Here is a 21,928-nt window from a genome sequence, read left to right on the forward strand (position 1 = left end):
CCTCCTGGCCAGAGACTCCAAAATCCTTTTACCTGTAAAGGGTTAAGAAGCTCAGGTAACCTGGCTGACACCTGACCCAAAAGACCAATAAGGGGACAAGATACTTTCAAATCTTGGGGGGGGGAAGGCTTTTGTTAGTGCTCTTTGTTTTGGGGGTTGTTCGCTCTTGGGACTGAGAGGGACCAGACATCAATCCAGGTTCTCCAAATCTTTCTGAACAAGTCTCTCATATTTCAAACTTGTAAGTAAACAGCCAGGCAAGGCGTGTTAGTTTATCTTTGTTTTCTCAACTTGTAAATGTACCTTTTACTAGGGTGTTTATCTCTGTTTGCTGAAACTTTGAACCTAAGGCTAGAGGGGGGTCCTCTGGGCTCTTTAAGTTTGATTACCCTGTAAAGTTATTTTCCATCCTGATTTTACAGAGATGATTTTTATCTTTTTCTTTTTAAGAACCTGGTTGATTTTCCTTGTTTTTAGATCCAAGGGGTTTGGATCTGTATTCACCAGGGAATTGGTGAAGAGTCTCTCAAGGCTACCCAGGGAAGGGAATTAGCATCGAGAGTGGTGGCAGCGGACCAGATCTAAGCTGGTAGTTAAGCTTAGAAGTTTTCATGCAGGCCCCCACATCTGTACCCTAAAGTTCAGAGTGGGGAAGCAGCCTTGACAGTTCCTATGCTGGGCCAGCTGACACAGTTCTTCTTGCGGCTGTCCGAATGTCATGTAGGGAGGCTGCATAGGTGCCAACCTCTCCTGCACTTCTCGCTCCCGGATGCCCTGCATGAACTGCTATGTCAACTTATAGTCCCGATCACAGAAAGGATGGCCCCTTCAGAGCTTCTCCTCTACTACCCGCAATAGGGCCTCTAACTTGATGGCACAGGATGAAGCTGTCTCTCTAGAGCAGGGGTGGGCAAATCTGGGCCACCAGCCATTTTAAGCTGGCCCTTGAGCTCCCTCTGGGGAGCGGAGTCTGGGACTTGTCCCGTCCCAGCGCTCCAGCTGGGGTGCAGGGTCAGGGGCTGCTCCACGCGGCTCCTGGAAGCAGTGGCATGGCGCCCTCCCTCATGTGTAGGGGCAGCGAGGGTGCTCCACTCTGCAAGCTGCCCCCTTCCCAAGCACTGCCCCCATAGGTCCCATTGGCCAGAAACCACAGCCAATGGGAGCTGCAGGGGTGGTGCCTGCAGATGGGGCAGTGTGCAGAGCCACCTGGCTGTGCCTCCGTGTAGGAGCTGGAGAAGGGACATGCTGCTGCTTCCGGGAGCTGCTTGAGGTAAGCACCGCCCGGATCCTGCACCCCTGAGCCTCTCCCCATGTCCCAACCCCCTACCCCAGCCCTGACACCCCTCCCACCCAGAGCACCCTCCTGCACCCCAAACCCCTCATCCTCAGCCCCACCCCAGAGTCTGCACCCCCAGCCGGAGCCCTCACCCCCCCCACCCTAGCCTGTAGGCCCCTCCCACACCTTGAAATCCTCATTTCTGGCCCCACCCCAGAGCCCACACCTCCAACCAGAGCCCTCACCCCCTCCAACACCCCAACCCCAATTGTGTCAGCCTTCATGGCCCGCCATACAATTTCTATTCCCAGATGTGGCCCACGAGCCAAACAGTTTGCCCACCCCTGCTCTAGAGCATTGGCATCTCTCATAAAAGTCTGCCATGGGGTCCAGTGATAAATGGCAGTCACTGTACTCTGCTCTAAGCTCTTCAATAGCTCGGGTTGGAAACTGCTCCTGAGGTGGCAGGTTAAGAACTAATTTACACTCCCCTCCCCCCACACCATGTATCTGACAAGAGTGGGGAACTTCAAAGGCTCAGGAATGTCTTCTCCTGGTTCTCTTGTGTGGCAGCTTCCCTACTGTACAAAAAATTAAATTTCCCCTATCTGAGTCACAGCACCAATAACTAAAAAAATGTAGCTCCCCGTCCTGTTCAGTGGCCCAGTAGGAGGAGGTTGTTCAAGATAGGGGAAGCCTGTGTTGCAACCTTTTACACAACTTTGGGAAACTGAGCCTGAGGCTCCTCTGTGTGCTCTGCACACAGTGTCACTGTGTGTCAGTATGTGTTCACCTCAGACCAGAACAAGACTTTATTCTGTAAAGAACATAGAACAGGATTACAGTCCATCAGCCTCCTCTCTGCTTGCCTGCTATATGCTCCCAGTTCAGTCAGTGCTGACACCTCCTGCTGGGAGGTGGGGGGGAAGAGGGTAGGGTTGCGGGTACATCCCGGCAGGAACCAGGGAGTTCTCCCAACATGCTGCAGTCTGTAGTCCACAAACTGTAATTCCCAGGGCTGCTGTTGAAGCACACTGGACCTTGGGCTACACATTGTAAAAAACACACCCTATCTCCAGCATGGACAAGGCCTAAATGATGGGAGCTCAAGGGTGAAAAAGTTTCAGACACTCACATACCCACTCCAGGGCTGTGACTTTGTTTTCTGTGGCTTCCTATTTAAATTATTAGGACATGGCCTCTGGCTGCTAAGGCATATCAAGGACTGGGAAAGCAAATTATGCAGTAAATAGCCAGTTGTTGTTACACAGCTGTAACTGTGTACTGTATTTAACAAAATGATCTTAAATGGTAATTTTGGGCCAGACTTTCAGCTGGTTTAAATCAGCAAAGCTTCATTGACTTCAGGCTAATTTACCCCACCTGAGAATCTGGCTTCCAACTGACACAGAGAAAGGATTTAACAGGAGCTCCCAGGTCTTAGGTGTGCACTGACCACTGAGCTATAGAATACTGTCACAGGGGTGTCTCTCAATAGCTCTTTTAGAAGCCATTTCACTTCATTTAAATAATTAACCATTAATTGGGTCACAGAACAAGCACAAATCGTTGTACAGTCCAAAACATCTTATGGTCCAGTGGTCAGGGTGTTTTAAAGATGGGGAAACTGAGGTAAGCAACTTGCTCTCCATACACAGTAGCAGAACCAGGAATCAAACCCAAAAGTTCTTACCCCACATTCACTGCTCTCTCTGCTAGATAATTTTGTAGACAGCATGCTGTTCATCACTGCTGAGGAGATTTACATACTAGACAGGATCAAGTTTTGCTCTCATTTACAATGCTGTAAATCTGAAATAAATCCATATCTCAAGTTTCTCCTCCTTATTCCAGATTTGCACTGATGTAGGAGAGCAGAATCTAGCCCATAAAACATAGAGGGAGAGCCTCTATGTTCTACAGAAATAGACCCTGTAAGGATTTGGACTGGCTATAATACCTAGCCATGTTATAGACACAGGATGGAGAGAAAAACATATATTACAGATAGATGGATAAATGAACAGACAAATCCCAGCTGGACTTAGCCTGAGGGTAGCTATCACATTGCCCTCTTCTTTGTACGGTAGCAAACATCATATTAAAAATTGTATATTTAAAATAAATTAAAAGGAGTGAAACTGCATTTCCAGTGGATGACAGGAAAGGGAGTCCAAAACAGGCAATCTAGGACAGCAGATAAGGCCATTTGGTGAACTGCTGTGAGGCCCTGTGCAGAAGTTTGACACCTATGGAAACAACGCAGGAATTCTTTGAAGCATCAGAAACACACACAAAAAGTATCCGTTTGTTTTATGGCAGTGTGTGTGTCTCCGTGTAACATATCTCCCTGAATCAAGTCTCCGTTGGGAGCTCAGTCCATCATTGCAGATAGAGAAGAGCTCAGTGATAGGGGGGAGGGAGAGCTCAGTGGTTTGAGCATTGGCTTACTAAACCCAGGGTTGTAAATTCAATCCTTCAGGGAGCCACTTAGGGTTCTAGGGCAAAAATCAGTACTTGGTCCTATTAGTGAAGGCAGAGGGCTGGACTCAAGGACCTTTCAAGATCCCTTCCAGCTCTATGAGATAGGTGTCTCTCTCTCTCTCTCTCTATATATATATATAAAAGAGGTGGGGGTGCTGGGATGGACAAGCCAGGAATACAAAGCCACCCACACCCTATTTTGGTAACCACAGCAGATGGCTCACCCCATTTGTGGTAACTTTTATCCCATCTGCCCCTCCCTGTCCTGGGGTTTCCCCCTCTCCCACTGTCTGGCAGTGCATCACCCCTTTTCTGAACCCCAGCTCCTGCACCCTGTTCCCAATTTTGTTCATCTGTCCATCTCCTTCCCCTGTTTTACCCTTCTCTGGACACACTTTGGTCCTACTGTTGCCCACTTTCTAATCACACAAAACCAAACACCCCTACCCCACTCCTTCTCCAAGGCCCCACCCCTTCCCCACTTACTCCACCCCCCCTCCCTCCATCACTCGCTCTTCACTTTCACTGGGCTGGGGCAGGAGGTTGGGGTGCAGAAGGGGGTATGGCCTCTGGGTTGGGGGTGCAGGCTCTGGGATGGGCCCAGGGATGAGGGGTTTGGGGTGCAGGAGGTGACTCTGGGTTGGGGGAGGAGGTTAGGTAGGGTGACCAGACAGCAAGTGTGAAAAATCAGGATGGGGCTAATAGGAGCCTATATAAGAAAAAGACCCAAAAATCTGGACTGTCCCTATAAAATCGGGACATTTGGTCACCCTAAGGTTAGGATGTGTCATGGGGTGAGGACTCCAGCTGGTAGTGGGGCCAGGGATGAGGTGTTTGGGGTGCAGGAGAGGGTCTGGGCTAACCCAGGGGGTTGGGGTGCCAGGGGGGTGAGGGCTCTGGCTGGGGGTGTGGGCTCTGGGGTGGGGCTGGGAATGAGTGGTTTGGGGTGTGGGAGGGGACTCTGGGCTCGGGTGGGGATTAGTGTGTGTGTTTGGGGGGTGAGGGCTCCAGCTGGGAGTGAAGCTGGGGATGAGGGGTTTGGGCTTCAGGAGGCGGCTCTGGGCTGACCCAGGGGGTTGGGGTGCTGAGGGCTCCGGCTGGGGTGGGGCCAGGGAAGAAGGGTTGGGATGAAGGAGGGGGCTCCAGACAGGGCCAGGGGGTTGAGTGCAGGGATGTGTGTGCAGGGTCCCAGCGGTGCTTACTGTGGCTCCAAGGAAGCCGCCACCAGGTCCCTGCAGGCTCTAGGCGCATGTGCAGCCAGGCGGCAGTGTGCAGTGTCTTCGCGCCCACAGGCACTGCCCCCCGCAGCTCCTATTCGTTGGGGTTCCCGGCAAACAGGAGCTGTGGAGCCAGTACTCGGGGCAGGGAAAGCGCATGGAACCTCCCGAGTCCCAGTCCCTAGCTGTCCAGCGCCTAGGGGCTGCAGGGACCTGGCGGCCGTTTCTGGGAGCAGTGTGGAGCCAGGGCAGGTAGGGAGCCTGCCTTAGACCCGGGCCCCCATGCTGACCAGAGCCGCCAGGGTCCCTTTTCGACCATGAGTTCCGGTGGAAAACCGGATGCCTGGCATTCCTATCTGGCTCCTGCACAAATTCCACCCCCCCCATCCCCGCCCCTCCGACTTGCCCACTTTGATTGCAGTGAGCTGATTAGGATGCAAGTGAGGGCAGCGGCTTCAGCAGACGTGGCTGAGCATGTTCCGGTCCCTCCAGCCTGCTCAGTAACAGCAAAGTAGCAAATCGTGATGGGAAGCGGATTCTCTGATCCCACGCGAGGGTAGCGAGCTCAGCACTGTCTCCTCCCTCTTCTCCTCCCTCCTGTGAGTAGTAGCCAGCTCATCTCCTCTGCTTCTCCCCGCACCACCCGGCCTGGAAGGGGAGAGAGGGGACCCCATGGCAGCCCCCAGGCCTGGGAGAGGGACATGAAGAGCCCCAGGAGCTGCCGGAGGAGCAGAGGTGAGGCTGAAGGGCGGATATGAGGGTGGAACTGATGTGGGGGCTGGGGAGGGGCAGATGTGGTGGGGGATTGATGTGGGGGCAGGGGGAGGGGGAGATGTGATGGGGGATTGATGTGGGTGCTAGGTAGGATTGAAGGGTCAGTCAGATCTGGGGGGCAGAACTGATGCGGGGGCTGTGGGGGAATGGACTGATTTGAGGGTTGGGGGCGGATTAATTGCTGGACTGGGGGCCGGGCAGATGAGGGGGTGGGAGCTTGTGCAGGGTGGCAGACATCAATTCACTCCGTAGATGTGGGTGAGGGGGGAGCTAATTGTCTCACACAAACTGGGGATGGGGGGGGGCAAGACACCAAAAAAGACCAAAAACATGTTATAATTAAAAAAAAAAAACGATGTGGGGGTTAATTTCATTATTTTGAGGGGGCTGACGCATGGAGGTCGGCAATGCTATGTTTTCACAAAAGACTCCAGGGCTGTGACTCTCTGAATGGGTTCCTAACATCTCAGCAAACAGCATGAATCAGTTTCAGGAAGGGAAACTCGCAGTTGCCCTGCAGTTGGGGCATATCTCTGAGCTCAGGAAAGTGAGACTTACCCTTTTCCACTCTCCAGAGGGAGCCAGGGCCTCAAGGAAGCCTAGGAAAAGTCTCCAGAGTGAAGCTTCTTGCGACATCAGAACCTGTCATTCTAGACTGTGGGCCCAGTTTCTGTCTAGCCTGCATCTCCCCGTGTTGAGAGAGATCGCATACAGATGTCTCCTGCCCTCAGTGCAGACAAGCTGTGCAAGAGAGAAACCTGAGGCCAGCAGAGAGCTGGCAAATTGTGCAGGAGCACCAGCACCACTATAGTTAAAATTGAGAAGCCCTTTCTGTTTTAAGGATGACATTTCTTAGTGCTCTCAAATCTGCACAGATACTTGGATTGCCTTGTAAGTTGCTGTGCCTCATAGGAGCAAGGGATAGGGTTAATGATCAAATTAGGGGTCATTTGACAAAGGAGTTCCTAAGATATAGTCCCCCCCCAACCGTTTTTCTTACAATTGATGGATTTTCCAACAAATTTTTGTGCACACTTGGGGAATCAAGTCATTGCTCTGATCGGACCTCAAAGGATCTCACTAGCATTTATCCTCCCATGTGCCTGACACCCATTACCTCTTAGGACAGTGGCCCCAAACTTTTGACGGTTGTGCCCCCCCTTACCCCTGTCTGCTCCCCTCTCCCCGGCCCTCCCCCGAGCTTGGAGGGGTGCTGTGGTTCCTGAGGATGTCAAACGTGTGGACAGAGATAAGGGGGCTCAGGCTGGAGCCGCAGCTGAGGGTGGGTCTGGGGCCAGGACCGGGGCTGGGACTGAAAATGGACCATGGCCATGGGCCAAGACTGGGGGCAGAGGCGGGAGTGGAGTTGCCGCCAGGCCGTGGAGGTGGCCAGCAGCCGGGCCCATGGCTGGGTGTGGAGCCGCACTGAGGCTGGGGATGGGGCCAGGAGATGGGGCTGCAACTGGGATCGGAGGTAGAGCTGGGGGTGCTGTCGGTTTGAGTGGTGCTCCTCCCCATTCCCTGTGGGGGCTGGCCCAGGCCTGCCGCACCCCCCAAACATTCCTCCGTGCCCCCCTAGTTTGGGGACCTCTGTCTTAGGCGGAGCAACATTTAAAATGTTCTATTCAATAAAGAGTTAAGCTCTCCAGACCAGCTAGAGCTTTCTCCTCATGCACTGAATGGATTATACTGCACATGTGCAGAGTACCCAAGAGGGTTACTAGCCACCAGGCTTTGCTGTGACCTGCATGGCTCAAGGAATGTGCTGTGGCCATTAAACCAGAACAACACCCAGACATTGTAAGTTGAGAACCCATTCTAGGCAGAAATCTGGAAATGAGTTGTTGGCCTGTTGCCTCTGTCCAAAGGGGCTTTTTATGTTGGAGAAATGTAATTTGAGTACAGCAGAAAATTCAGAAGGTGTTCAGGTTATTTCAGAAAATAAAATGTGAATGCTTCCTTGGAGGAGATGATTAGGGTGCAGAGGCGTGGAAGGAATAGGGGGAGATGGGCTTCAGTGCAGCGGATGTTGGGGAGAACTCCACACCCAAGCCATTCTTTTTAGGTGACAGATCTAAGGAACTGCCCCAGACTGAGGTGTTAAATTAAACAATAATAAGTCACCAGGATCAGATGAGTTCTGAAGGAACTCAAATAAAAAATTACAGAACTATTCCCTGTGGTATGTACCCTTTCACTCTGTACCAGATGACTGGAGGGAATCTACCATAATACTGATTTTTTAAAAAAAAGTTCCAGAGGTGATTCTTGCAAGTACACGCTGGTAAGCCTAAATTTAGAACCAGACAAACTGGTGGGAAAGGGAAATCATGCCTCACCAATCTAATTCATTGAGGGTGTCAACAAGCATGTGGACAAGAGTGATCCAGTGGATATAGTTTACTTGGACTCTCAGAAAGTCTTTGACACAGTCCCTCACCAAAGGCTCTTCGCAAAATAAGCAGTCATGAGATAAGAGGGAAGGTCCTCTCATGAATCAGTAACTGGTTAAAAATAGGAAACAAAAGGTAGGAATAAATGGTCAGTTTTCACAGTGGAGAGAGGTAATTAGCAGGATCCCTCAAAGATCTGTTCTGTTCAACATATTCATAAATGATCAGAAAAAGGGGGTGAACAGTGAGGTGGAAAATTTTGCAGATGATACAAAATTACTCAAAATAGTTCAATCCAAAGCTGACTGGGAAGAGTTACAAAGGAATCTCCCAGAACTGGATGACTGGGCAACAAAATGGCAGATGATATTCAGTGTTGATAAATGCAGAGTGATGCACATTGGAAAAAATAATCCCAACTGTACATACAAAATGATGGGGTCTAAATTAGCTGTTACACTCAAGAAAGAGATCTTGGAGTCATCCTGTATAGTTCTCTGAAAACATGTGCTCGACATACAGTGACAGTCACAAAAACTAACAGTGTTAGGAACTATTTATTGGGAAAGGGATATATAATAAAACAAAATATAATGCAACTATATAATTCCATGATATGCCCACATCTTGAATACTTCATGCAGTTCTGGTTTCCTCATCTCAATAAAGATATATTAGAATTGGAAAGGGTACAGAGAATGAGCAACAGAGTGCTTAGGTGTATGGAACCACTTCCATATGAGTAGAGATTTAAATAACTGAAACTGATCAGTTTAGAAAAGAGACAACTAAGGGGAGATATGTTAGAGGTCTATAAAATCATGAATGGCATGGAGAAAGTAAATAGAGAAGTGTTATATACCCCTTCACATAACACAAGAACCGGGGGTCACAAAATAAAATAAATAGGCAATAGGTTTAAAGCAAACAAAAGGAATACTTCTTCACAGAACATACAGTCAACCTGTGGAACTTCTTGTGAAAGCCAAAAGTATAACTCTTCCAAAAAGAATAACTGGATTCAGAAAAGAATAAGATAATTTTATGGACAGTAGGTCTATCAATGGGTATTAACCAAGATGATCAGGGATGCAATCCCAAGTTCCTAAACCTTCAACTGCCAAAAGCAACTGACATGGATGTGGCATTCTGTACCTCAAAGCAGCACCCTGAAACCCCCATATTCACCCCCATCATATAATTATGATATATTTTATACAAAGCATGCCACGTAAGATATCATATGCAAGGACATGATCTGCTGGAACCCATTGTTCTGTCCAAATATGTATATCATTAGTATGTATGAAGTTATGACTGCTGTATGGTTGTATCAAACTTACAACATATTTCTGTGAGTCTCTACTGCTAGGTGGTGAGCCACTCCCAGGAGGGTGGTAAGTAACCATTAATCAACAGGGGAGTTGTAAATAAGGGATTTATAATATTGTTAGAGGGCTTCCCAATTGGGTTTTGCTCAACCTGTGACTCAGCAAAGCCCACCAGGACATGTGTGGGCTAGTGTTTTCCAGGCATATGTACTGAGATATAAAATAGGGGACAGTGGCATCATGCTTTGGCCTTTCTCCTCCCCACCTATGCTGGAAGCAACAAGAATGCTGGGAAGACAAAGATTTGAACTGGGGAGACTGGCCCTGGGCTTAAGGGGGAAGCCTGTGTATTAAGAACTGAAATCTACCTACAGCATCCAGTGGGGTGAGAAAACTGCTTGATCTAAATACTGCCTAGTCTAATAAGGTTTAAGATTTAGTCTGTGCACTTACCTTTAATTTTCTTTGGTATCTATCTCTGACCTTTTGTGCCTACCACTTATAATCACTCAAAATCTATCTTTCTGTAGTTAATAAATCTGCTTTATATTTTACCAAAAACAATGTGTTTTGGTTGAAGTGCTTGGAAAATCTCAGCTCAGGTTACAAAGGCCAGTGGCAGACTGGGTAATAAACTAACACTGGCCAGGCTTCTGACCAGGGCAAGACGGTACATATCTGAGGTGCAAGGCTTGGGGCTTGGGAGATTTGCTGGTGCCTTTCACGCAGTTTAGCTGGGTGTGGGGCTCCACATCCTGTTGTACTGAGTTATAACAGTGCCTGGAGGGATTTGCTGCTTGTCACTGGCAAAGCATTGTGAGAGATCGCCCAGGCTGGAGAGTTAAGGGGGCACAGTGATACTCCAATTCCAGGTTGTACCCAGGGGATCCTGTCACAACGGGCAACTGTCAGAAGACAGGATACTGGGCTAGATGGACCATTGGTCTGACTCAGTATGGTTGTTCTAATACTCTTCTACTGATAGTATTTCTTAAGATGGTTGTGATGTTGAGTGGTGGTTGATTCAACAGCTTTGATATACCTGAATGAAAGAGGAAATAAAAGTGCAAGGCTTCAAATTAATTTTTATCTGGCCTCTTTAGAAAGATCTCTGTGTGCGTATTCCTCTATCATAATAAAAACATTGTCAGTTAATAGTGGCATTGCCATCGTAAATGTGACAAAGTAAAATCTCATGTCACTTATTCTGTTATTTCCTCCAGATGCTCTGCCATCTGAAATGGAGAGGGAGTGTTGGAAGTGATTGTTGTCATATACAAAGGGTGAGCTTTCAGGTGGTGTTTATATTAAAAATTAAGAGAAAATTCACATATGAAAACTTCTTTGTTAAAGTAACGTGAACACACCACTGAAACGCACACTAATAACACTGGTCTACAATTTTTGAGAAGTCATCTGCTTCAGAGATAAAATGTGCTATTTATTATGTATTTTGATGTGCTGAATTCAAATATGACAATTAAAACAACTGATTGGCTACTGTTTCTAAGATATTTAAGTTTTTACATTTTATGTCTATGTATATTGTGTAGATAGTAGAGTTTTAATCATAAATTGTAAACCTAGGTCTTTTCATGTGTTTATGGTTGCTTTACATGATATTTCACCTGTCCTGTTTATGTAACACTTTAAAAATCAGCGAAAGGGTTATATAAATAAAATTTATTATGAAAAAAAAGACAAAAAACTATTATGTACATAGTTTAGTCCTATTCAGTGTCTACTCGGCGCTTCTTGGCTTGTCTCTTGTATTCATTAAATGGAGCATCTCTTGTCACTGTCCAGCAATAGTCTGGAAGCTCTGATGGGCTCCATTTGAAATTGCTCACCGTGCTCGTCGCTCACTGCTCCGGAGTTTGGTGGAAAAAAAATCTAGATGAGAATGCAAAAAAGGTACCTTTAGTGACATGTTGCAACCAAGGCTTTTGTATGCCTTGAGGAGGTTTTCCACCAACACCCTGTAGTTGTCTGCCTTGTTGTTTCCAAGAAAATTTATTGCCACTAACTGGAAGGCTTTCCATGCCGTCTTTTCCTTGCCACGCAGTGCATGGTCAAATGCATCATCTCGAAGAAGTTCACGAATCTGAAGACCAACAAAGACACCTTCCTTTATCTTAGCTTCACTTAACCCTTGGAAATTTTCCACAGAGGTACTTGAAAGCTGCTTGTGTTTTGTCAATGGCCTTGACAAAGTTCTTCATCAGACCCAGCTTGATGTGTAAGGGTGGTATCAAAATCTTCCTTGATTCAACAAGTGGTGGATGCTGAACACTTTTCCTCCCAGGCTCCAATGACTGTTGGAGTGGCCAATCTTTCTTGATGTAGTGGGAATCTCTTGCACGACTATCCCATTCGCAGAGAAAACAGCAGTACTTTGTGTATCCAGTCTGCAGACCAAGCAAAAGAGCAACAACCTTCAAATCGCCACAAAACTGCCACTGATGTTGGTCATAGTTTATGCACCTCAAAAGTTGTTTCATGTTGTCATAGGTTTCCTTCATATGGACTGCATGACCAACTGGAATTGATGGCAAAACATTGCCATTATGCAGTAAAACAGCTTTAAGACTCGTCTTCAATGAATCAATGAACAGTCTCCACTCATCTGGATCGTGAACGATGTTGAGGGCTGCCATCACACCATCGATGTTGTTGCAGGCTACAAGATCACCTTCCATGAAGAAGAATGGGACAAGATCCTTTTGACTGTCATGGAACATGGAAACCCTAACATCACCTGCCAGGAGATTCCACTGCTGTATTCTGGAGCCCAACAGCTCTGCCTTACTCTTGGGTAGTTCCAAATCCCTGACAAGGTGTCACGGACTCACAGATCGTGCCCACTCTTGGCCCCGTGCAGTCCGTGGGGGGTGCCCCTTTCAGTGAGACAGCCCTTCTCGGGGGTCCACTCTCTCTTGGGGTCAGGCCCCTCCACTTCCTGGAACCGCACCTCTCAGAGCCCTAGCACACCTGTTTCTCGCCATTGGCCCCCTCAGGGAGTCCACTCGCTCTGGACCCCCCGGGCCTCCACCTCCAAAGGGGTTGATGCCACTCTGTTCTCTAGACCGGAGTGACTCTCAGCCAGCATAAAACAGGAGGATTTATTGAGAGTTGAACACAGCACAGGAAACTCTCAGGGCCTCAGGCCTGGCCTCCCTCAGCCCAGCACATCCCACTCTCTCTGCATCCAGGTGGGCTCTGCTTGCTCCCCGTCTCCAGCCCAGAGCTCCCCTGCTCCCAGCTGGGCTCTGAGATCACCGGCCCCAGGCCCTGCCTCTGTCCATTGTCTTCTCTCCAGGTAAACAGGGTCGTAAACCGGGGCCTCCTCTCCTCGGTTCTGTCCTCTGGCTGGAACCGGCTGGTTAGGTCACTGGGTCCTCGCTCTGCAGCCCATTGTCCGCCCACTGGCCAGAACTGGCTGCGTCTCCTCAGATGGGTCTCCGGGTCACCAGGTCGCCAGGTCACTGCTCGCTGGGGTATCCATCCTCCCGGACATCGGCTGGGTCCCCAAGTCCTCTCTCCAGTCCTTTGCAAAACACACTTCCTCTCCCCTCACCTCGTTAAACCAGTAATACCCAGGGAAACTGAGTCCCACCCCCTCTGCATGCAAATCATTGAAACTCCACAGAAAACAAGAAACCTCCCCACTTCGTCACACAAGGTCATTCAGTTCACCTTGTGTTATGAGGTGTGGTTCAGAGGAGGAGGATGAGAGAAAATGTGGGTCCTGTGACATTGATGGTTCAGGACCAGAAGTTTCATCCTCTTCCTCTTCCTCGTCTGACTCAAGTGAGAGTGATTCTGGTGCATCAGGAACCGGCAGCCCTTCTCCGTGGGGTACTGGGCATATAGCTGATGGAATGTTTGGATAATGCACAGTCCACTTTTTCTTCTTTGGCACACCTTTCCCAACTGGAGGACACCATGCAGAAGTAACAATTGCTGGTATGATCTGTTGGCTCTCTCCAAATCATTGGCATTGCAAAAGGCATAGATTTCCTTTTCCTGTTCAACCACTGGCGAAGATTCGTTGCACAAGTGTTGCAGCATATGTGTGGGGCCCACCTCTTGTCCTGATCTCCAATTTTGCAGCCAAAATAAAGGTGATAGGCTTTCTTAACCATAGTGGTGATACTGCGCTTTTGTGATGCAAAAGTCACTTCACCACAAACATAGCAGAAGTTATCTGCACTGTTCACACAAGTACGAGGCATCTCTCCTCACTTTGGCTAAACAGAAATGTGTCCCTTTGCAAAATCAAACACTGACAAATAAGAGAGCACGACACTGTATGATTTCTAGAGCTGATATAGGGCAATTTGTTCAGCAGAGTGATGTAAGCTTCGTTATGATTGCATCATCCATGACTTCTAGGAATAACATGATGCAATTCATATCGTGTATGACGCAATACCAGCTTCAGATTGCATCATTCATTGTTTTGCCTAAAAAGCAAGTACTGTCCAAACCCAGTCATAGATTTATTCATAGATCCAGTCAAAGATGTATTTTAGTCATTTCTAATTTAAATTGAGATCCCTTCCCTTTATAACTCACTTATCCTCTGCCAATCCCAAATCAAGGGTCGTATATACTGACCCAATAGCATATCTTGAAAACTAGAGCCAATCAACAATTTTAAGCATAATTTTCGTTCTCAGTGACCCAGAATTAGTAAAGTTTGACTACATTTATTTCAGAAGCATTTTGGCTGTAGAGCAGTGTAATCAGAAACATTGTCACTGACCAGCCCCCCTACACCTAATCTCAGCTCATATGATTTCCCAACTAAGTTTTATTAAAGATTTCTTCTCTCTCTGCCTTTTTCTCAGTCATAAATTAAAACAGAGTTATGTCAATAAAGTATTGAAGGATATTTAAAGCTGAATCCGATAATCATCTCCATCGGTTTTGATGTTTTTCAAGGCATGGATATTTTATTAGGCTGGAATAGCGAGGAATTCCAAAACACGTTTCCCACAGAATGCTGCAACACAGCACATGGCCACCAAAAGTGGTGTGATAAGATCACCACTGATGGACATAAAATGAATATCCAGCTGGGCCATGTTAAAGATTTAGGTAGAGATTGATGTGGTAGAGTTCAATCTGCAAGGTGGCCACTTCCCTTTGGGATCTGTCATGATAAGCCAGATAAGAGTGGGGATTTCTTTATAAATATTGAAATTCCATCAGAGTCGGGTACCTCCCTCCCTCAGACTCCACTGAAAATCCCAGATGTACAGTATAAGCTTTTCTAGATATTCATAGAAAGCTGACTAAAGATCTCTGCATAAAGAATCCCTTGTTTGTTATGTCATTGGCTACTAGCTCTTCAGCTCCCCTTTGACCCCCCACCAGCTTGTCTGCCAAAGTTTATAGGCTTCATGTGGGCTAGATGACCACATTTTAATGGATACCTTTTCAATTTCAGTGGTCCCTTATACCTGGCCATTGACCCACCTCAAAGAACATTGAGTTAAAAAGTGGGACTGGTTGTCAGTTACATTGAAGCCCCTTCATACCACTCTGGCAGCGTAAAGGGGCCTGGAAGTGGGTATTAGCTACATTATTGTTTTATTATTTCTCTATATTATTTGTATTAGCACAGTGTCTAGGAGTCCAACTTATGGACCAGGATTCCACTGTGCTAGGTGCTGTACAAACACAGAATGAAATGATGGTCCCTGCACCTGAGAGCGTACAGTCTAAGCCACCAGCTGGGTACAGCCAGCCAGACAGGGCAGCACAAGGAAACAAAGAGACAGCACTGCTCAGCAGGAAAGGTGGTGGTCTCGGTACAACTGTGGCCTAACTGTTGTCCAGCCTTTTGTAGACATCAGGGCAAAGAAGAGTTGTAAGGAGGGATTTGAAGGAGGAGAATGAGGGAGCTTTGTGGATGTTTATGGGTAGTTTCTTTGAGGCCTGAGGGGCAGCATGGGAGGAAGCATGAAGGTGCTTATTTGCAATGTAAGAAGGGGGGATGGAGGCTGGTCCTATGGGCTGATTGGAGGTCGGAGTCGACCTTTTGGTAGTGAATGGGAGATGATAATTGGGTGGAGATAAGTCAGAAAGGGCCTTGAAAACGAAGACAAGCAGGTTATGTTTGATGTGGTAGAGAAGGGGGAGTCAGTGAAAGGATGCAAAGAGAGGGGTGACGGGCAAAGTGATGAGGTTAAGAGCATGACTTTGCAGCAGCATTCTTAGTGGACATGAGCAAGTGAGGTGGCATTGTCAAGGCCAAGGAAAAGGATGCTGCGGCAATTGAGATACACAATAATGAGAACTTGGATAAGCGTTTCAGCTGTGTGGGTGGATGGGAGAGGCTGCGTCTTAGAGATGTTGTGGAGAAAGAATCAGCACAATTTATACCTAGCCTGGATGTGAGGATCTAGAGCAAGAAGTGTTAAAAAGACTTTTAATGAAAATAAAAAATGTCATATGAAATTTTTATATAATGAAAAACCACAACATTTTTGTTAGTTTGCTTTCCCTTTCTTCCGCTCCCCTTCTCCTCACACAGCTGAACTTGTATAAATATATTGACACCGCTGTAACTGTGTCCGCTCTGGAGGTTGTACCAGTATAACTGTATCAGTACAAAAAATCCCATCCATAACTGACATCGTTATGCTGGTACAAATGCTGTGTGTCCATCAGGCCTTATCCTGGGTCCATCACCACAGTATCTGAGGCCAGATTCACAAGTCAACTATAGGTACCTAAGTCCCAGTTTTGGTACCACTGCAGTTCACACACACCCTACCCCCCAACCCTGTAGACACCTGAATTTTCTTGGTAAAAGGTCCTAAGTGCCTGAGTTCTGCCTCACTCTTGGCAGCTGGATGCCTGTCTCCCACTGAGAGCCCCAGTGCAATCCACAGAGCAGGGGCAGACAGACATCCATATACCTATCATGCTTGCAGGGTCTAATCCAGAAGGTGTGCTCAGAGGCCTCCTGCCCACTCAGGTCCCATTCAGAATCTGTCAGGAGGAGGAGCTTCTGCAGCTGCCTACCTTATAACTGTTAGCCTTGTGGTTAGAACAAGCACTTAACCTGGGTCTCCCACACCTTGGCTCAATTCCCCCCTTCCCGCCTGCCTCAGGGGGAAAAGGATTTGAACAGGTGGTCTCCCACCTCTCACAAGCAGGTGTTCATCACTGAGCTGTGGGCTATTCTAATGCGAGTTCTCTCAGGGTATGTCTACACTACGAAATTAGGTTGAATTAATAGAAGCCGGTTTTATAGAAATCGGTTGTATACAGCCGATTGTGTGTGTCCCCCCATAAAATGCTCTAAGTGCTCTAGTCGGCGGACCACGTCCACAGTACCGAGGCTAGCATCGACTTCCGGAGCATTGCACTATGGGTAGCTATCCCACAGTTCCCGCAGTCTCCGCCACCCATTGGAATTCTGGGTTCAGATCCCAATGCCCGAATGATGCAAAACAGTGTCGCGGGAGGTTCTGGGTACATGTCGTCAGGCCCCTCCCCCTCCATCACAGCAACGGCAGAAAATAGATTCGCACCTTTTTACCTGGGTTACCTGTGCAGACAACATACCACAGCAAGCATGGAGCCCGCTCAGCTCAGTTCAGCTCACCATCACCATATGTCCTCTGGGTGCCGGCAGACATGGGACTGCATTGCTACACAGCAGCAGCAGCTAACTGCCTTTTGGCGGTAGACGGTGCAGCATGACTGGTAGCCTTCATCGGCGATCTGGGTGCTGGCAGCTGTGGGGCTGGCAGCCGTAGGGCTGCATTGCACCAGTCCCTTGCCTTTTGCCTTTTGGCAGTAGATGGTGTATTACGACTGGTAACCGTCCTATTACAAGTTGGATCATTGCACATTAGCAGAGTCTTCCCTGAGCAGCAGATCGTGCAATAGGCCTGAAGGCCATCGTCATCATACAGGAAAAATGTGGCTATCAGTCTTAGTACACTAACTGCCAAGCGCCCAGTATTTGCTGCCAAGCACCCAGAAGATGCCGAGGGCTATCAGTCATGCTGCACCGTCGTCTTAAGATGTAAAAAATAGATTTGTTCTGTATTCATTTGCTTCCCCCTCCCTCCGTCAAATCAACGGCCTGCTAAACCCAGGGTTTTCAGTTTAATCTTTGGGGGGACCATTCTGTGTGACAGTTGTTTGTGTTTCTCCCTGATGCACAGCCATCTTTCTTGATTTTAATTCCCTGTACCTGTACGTCATGTCGTCACTTGGCCCGCCCTCCCTCCTTCCCCTGGTCCGTCAGATACTAGTTTCGCGCCTTTTTTCAGACCAGGCGCCATAGCTAGCACTGGGATCATGGAGCCTGCTCAGATCACCGCGGCAATTATGAGCACTATGAACACCACGCGCATTGTCCTGGAGTATATGCAGAGCCAGGACATGCCAAGGCGAAACCCGGACCAGCCGAGGAGGCGATTGCAGTGCGGCGAAGAGAGTGATGAGGAAATTGACATGGACATAGACCTCTCACAAGGCACAGGCCCCAGCAATGTGGAAATCATGATGTTACTGGGGCAGGTTATAGCTGTGGAACGCCGATTCTGGGCACGGGAAACAAGCACAGACTGGTGGGACCGCATCGTGCTGCAGGTGTGGGACGATTCCGGTCAGTCGGGAATCAATTTGGAGTGGGCAAATCTACTGTGGGGGCTGCTGTGATCCAAGTTGCCAGGGCAATGAAAGACCTGGTGATATCAAGGGTAGTGACTCTGGGCAACGTTCAGGCAATAGTGGATGGTTTTGCTGAAATGGGATTCCCAAACTGTGGTGGGGCCATAGATGGAACCCATATCCCTATCTTGGCACCAGAGCACCAAGCCACCGAGTACATAAACCGCAAGGGGTACTTTTCAATGCTGCTGCAAGCCCTGGTGGATCACAAGGGACGTTTCACCAACATCAACGTGGGATGGCCAGGAAAGGTACATGATGCTCACGTCTTCAGGCACTCTGGTCTGTTTCGAGAGCTGGAGGAAGGGACTTTCTTCCCGGACCAGAAAGTAACCGTTGGGGATGTTGAAATGACTATCGTGATCCTTGGGGACCCAGCCTACCCCTTAATGCCATGGCTCATGAAGCCGTACACAGGCAGCCTGGACAGGAGTCAGGACCTATTCAACTATAGGCTGAGCAAGTGCCGAATGGTGGTGGAATGTGCATTTGGATGTTTAAAAGCGCGCTGGCACAGCTTACTGACTCGCTCAGACCTCAGCGAAAAGAATATTCCCATTGTTATTGCTGCTTGCTGTGCGCTCCACAATATCTGTGAGAGTAAGGGGGAGACATTTATGGCGGGGTGGGAGGTTGAGGCAACTCGCCTGGCCGCTGATTACACGCAGCCAGACACCAGGGCGGTTAGAGGAGCACAGCAGGGCGCGGTGCGCATCAGAGAAGCTTTGAAAACGAGTTTTGTGACTGGCCAGGCTATGGTGTGAAACTTCTGTTTGTTTCTCCTTGATAAACCCTCCGCCCCCCCCCACCCGGTTCACTCTACTTCCCTGTAAACCAACCACCCCACCCTCCCCTCCCCACTTCGAGCACGGCTTGCAGAGGCAATAAAGTCATTGTTATTTCACATTCATGCATTCTTTATTAATTCCTCACACAAGTAAGGGGATAATTGCCAAGGTAGCATGGGATGGGTAGGGGAGGAGGGATGGAAAAGGACACACTGCATTTTAAAACTTTAACTCTTATTGAAGGCCAGCCTTCTGATGCTTGGGTAATCATCTGGGGTGGAGTGACTGGGTGGCTGGAGGCCCCCCCACCGTGTTCTTGGGCGTCTGGGTGAGGAGGCTATGGAACTTGGGGAGAAGGGCTGTTGGTTACACAGGGGCTGTAGCGGCGGTCTCTGCTCCTGCTGCCTTTCCTGCAGCTCAACCATACGCTGGAGCATATCAGTTTGATGCTCCAGCAGACGGAGCATTGACTCTTGCCTTCTGTCTGCAAGCTGACGCCACCTATCATCTTCAGCCCGCCACTTGCTCTTTTCATCCCGCGATTCAGCCCGCCACCTCTCCTCTCGTTCATATTGTGCTTTTCTCATGTCTGACATTGACTGCCTCCACGCATTCTGCTGTGCTCTATCAGCGTGGGAGGACATCTGGAGCTCTGTGAACTTATCGTCCCGTTTTCTCTTTCTAATGTTCACTAGCCTCTGTGAAGGAGAAGGGAGAGGTGGTTAAAAAAGACACATTTTAGAGAACAATGGGTACACTCTTTCGTTACAAGGTCACATTTTTCCTCTTATAGTGAGGGCCTGCCGGTTTGGTATGAGAGATCACTCACGCAGTGCCAGGCAACAGATTTCGGCTTGCAGGCAGCCATGGTAACATGTGGGAATGGTTTCAAACAGCAGCGCCCTCATTTCCCATATCAAGGATGAATTGGGTTGGCCATTTAAAATGGGTTTTCAATGTAAAAGGAGGGGCTGTGGTTTCCAGGTTAACATGCAGCACAAACCCAACCAAACCACCCCCATACACACACACACAATTCTCTGGGATGATCACTTCACCCCTCCCCCCACCGCGTGGCTAACAGCGGGGAACATTTCTGTTCAGAAGAGCAGGAACGGGCACCTCTGAGTGTCCCCTTAATAAAATCACCCCATTTCAACCAGGTGACCATGAATGATATCACTCTCCTGAGGATAACAAAGAGAGATAAGGAATGGATGTTGTTTGCATGCCAGCAAACACCAGGTCCATACGCTGCCATGCTTTGTTATGCAATGATTCCAGACTACGTGCTACTGGCCTGGCGTGGTAAAGTGTCCTACCATGGCGGACAGGATAAGGCAGCCCTCCCCAGAAACCTTTTGCAAAGGCTTTGGGAGTACATCAAGGAGAGCTTTCTGGAGATGTCCCTGGAGGATTTCCGCTCCATCCCCATACGCGTTAACAGACTTTTCCAGTAGCTGTACTGGCCGCGATTGCCAGGGCAAATTAATCATTAATCATTAAACACGCTTGCTTTTAAACCATGTGTAATATTTACAAAGGTACACTCACCAGAGGTCCCCTGTGTGCCCTCAGGATCTTGGGTGAGTTCGGGGGTTACTGGTTCCAGGTCCAGGGTGACAAACATATCCTGGCTGTTGGGGAAACCGGTTTCTCCGCTTCCTTGCTGCTGTGAGCTACCTACATTACCTCCATCCTCATCTTCCTCGTTCCCTGAACCCTCTTCCCTGTGTGTTTCTCCATTGACAGAGTCATAGCACACGGTTGGGGTAGTGGTGGCTGCACCCCCTAGAATGGCATGCAGCTCCGCGTAGAAGCGGCAAGTTTGCGGCTCTGCCCCGGACCTTCCATTTGCTTCTCTGGCTTTGTGGTAGGCTTGCCGTAGCTCCTTAATTTTCACGCGGCACTGCTGTGTGTCCCTGTTATGGCCTCGGTCCTTCATGGCCTTGGAGATCTTTTCTAATACTTTGCCATTTCTTTTACTGCTACTGAGTTCAGCTAGCACTGATTCATCTCCCCATATGGCGAGCAGATCCCGTACCTCCCGTTCGGTCCATGCTGGAGCTCTTTTGCGATCCTGGGACTCCATCATGGTTACCTCTGCTGATGAGCTCTGCGTGGTTACCTGTGCTCTCCACGCTGGGCAAACAGAAAATGAAATTCAAATGTTCGCGGGTCTTTTCCTGTCTACCTGGTCAGTGCATCTGAGTTGAGAGTGCTGTCCAGAGCGGTCACAATGAAGCACTGTGGGATAGCTCCCGGAGGCCAATAACGTCGAATTCCGTCCACACTACCCCAATTCCGACCCGCAAAGGCTGATTTTATCGCTAATCCCCTCGTCGAAGGTGGTGTAAAGAAACCGGTTTAAAGGGCCCTTTAAGTCGAAAGAAAGGGCTTGGTCGTGTGAATGTGTCCAGGCTTAATTCAGTTTAACGCTGCTAAAGTCAACCTAAACTCGTAGTGTAGACCAGGCCTCAGTCTCCCCTGTAGAAGCTGTTCCATTGTATAGAAATACTTCCATAGTCATTGGGCGTCAGCATGAGTGTGAGAATAACTATAGCCTGGTGCTTGGGGCACACACCTTACCAAACATGGAAGAGTGGGCAGCACTAATTGTCACACACACACACACAGACACACACACACACAGACACACACACACACACAATGAAGGAGAGAAGTCAGTGTGACAGTGAGATTGGTAAATGCTATTCAAAGTCAGGGTGTGATTCATGGCATAGCTTACCCATTTTATGCATTAGTTCATGAGAAGTGGAGTTATTTTAGTGCCTTAAAAATTGTTGAAGTGTTTCTTGTTCCTATTCTGATTATTAAATGACCACTCCCAACACTGCTGAAGCCCTCACAATGATGGGAGATCAAATATTTTCAAAAAATATGAAGTGATTTTTGTGGATTTTTCCCCCAGATTAATGCTTTTTTTGTTTTGTTCCATTTT

At 48.3% G+C, this 21,928-nt stretch overlaps 1 protein-coding gene across 1 annotated transcript in view; it reads left to right on the plus strand.

Annotated features, from left to right (window-relative positions):
• The first annotated feature begins 5,325 nt into the window (after nucleotides 1-5,325).
• The window catches only part of LOC117880272 (E3 ubiquitin-protein ligase TRIM68-like), a 43,637-nt gene continuing 27,034 nt past the window's right edge, over nucleotides 5,326-21,928 (plus strand). Inside the window, exon 1 of the mRNA XM_034776283.1 lies at nucleotides 5,326-5,712. The gene's annotated coding sequence lies outside the window, so the exon portion shown is untranslated. The remainder of the gene's footprint in view (nucleotides 5,713-21,928) is intronic.

Source organism: Trachemys scripta, chromosome 7 (assembly GCF_013100865.1).
Source record: "Trachemys scripta elegans isolate TJP31775 chromosome 7, CAS_Tse_1.0, whole genome shotgun sequence".
Taxonomy (NCBI): Eukaryota; Metazoa; Chordata; order Testudines; family Emydidae; genus Trachemys; species Trachemys scripta.